This window comes from Meleagris gallopavo, unplaced genomic scaffold (assembly GCF_000146605.3).
Source record: "Meleagris gallopavo isolate NT-WF06-2002-E0010 breed Aviagen turkey brand Nicholas breeding stock unplaced genomic scaffold, Turkey_5.1 ChrUn_random_7180001928123, whole genome shotgun sequence".
Taxonomy (NCBI): domain Eukaryota; kingdom Metazoa; phylum Chordata; class Aves; order Galliformes; family Phasianidae; genus Meleagris; species Meleagris gallopavo.
Window position 1 is genome coordinate 1 of NW_011190313.1, and position 989 is coordinate 989.

The following is a 989-nucleotide window of genomic DNA, read 5'->3' on the forward strand; positions in this document are numbered from 1 at the left end:
CACATCCCTGCTCCGTGCCTGTTTCCCAATCAGTGAAGCCACCACAGATGCCCCTGCTCCCATGCCAAGCTGAGCGTGCCAGACACCTTCCGAGCCCCTTCTGCCTCCCCACACTGCACGAGTGCTGGCTGTGCTCTGCTGCCCACTGCACAAATCAGACTGCTGCAAGGGAACGCTCACCGCAGCAGTGCTCCCAGCAGCCTGGTGACATTGTCTGAGGATTGGATCACGATGACGGGCTTTGCAAGGAGCTGGGAGACATCCAGCTGCACCGGACAGAAAAACAACAGCTGTGAGTGGGGCAGGAGGGCACCCAGCGTGCTAGTAGGACTGCAGGGCTCTCCTACCTCTCGGATCGCATTCTGGTTCAGTGCCAGGATGAGCAGGGCTGAGGCCCCCAGCACCAGGGCTCGCTTCATCTGCAGGGACAGAAGGCTCAGCACAACGGGCTGGCACTGCCCACATCCCTGCTGAGCGCCCCAGAAGGTGTCTGCGGGCCGTTGCTGATGGAGCTCTCACCTTGCTGACCACAGCAGCAGTGAAGGACTCCTCCTTGGCACTGCGGGGGCTGTCTGCCGGCTCCTCACCCACGGGCACCACCCCGATCCAGCTGTCAGCAGCACCCAGCTCCGGCTCCGCATCCCCCACCTGGACACAAGGACAGGTCAGGGACACACAGACAGGTCACGGCATTCCAAGGCAGCTGGCCAGCAGGCAGGGTGAGGGCACAGGGCTGGCAGCAGGGGAGTTGTAGGGGGGCACACAGTGCTGACATCACGCCCCCATCCAGCCCCCACACCCCCTCCCATGGCTCCAAATGCTCCCAGCGCTCCCCTGTATGCCCCCGGTTCCCATCTTACCCCACTAACCCCAATCCCAAAGCTCACACAGGTCCCATCTCCCCCCGTTTCCGGCACTCCCCAGTTCCCCACATCGACCCCAAATACCTTCCCACACCCCACCTCCCCCAGCTCACCAACACCAGCCGC

General features: G+C 63.2%; 1 long non-coding RNA gene across 1 annotated transcript; it reads right to left on the reverse strand.

The window, feature by feature from the left end:
- Positions 1–6: 6 nt before the first annotated feature.
- Positions 7–989, reverse strand: LOC104916677. The gene is made up of 4 exons (XR_796638.1): positions 977–989; positions 520–648; positions 348–419; positions 7–266 (listed from the first exon to the last, which is right to left on the reverse strand). It is a non-coding gene; the product is annotated as an uncharacterized LOC104916677 (long non-coding RNA).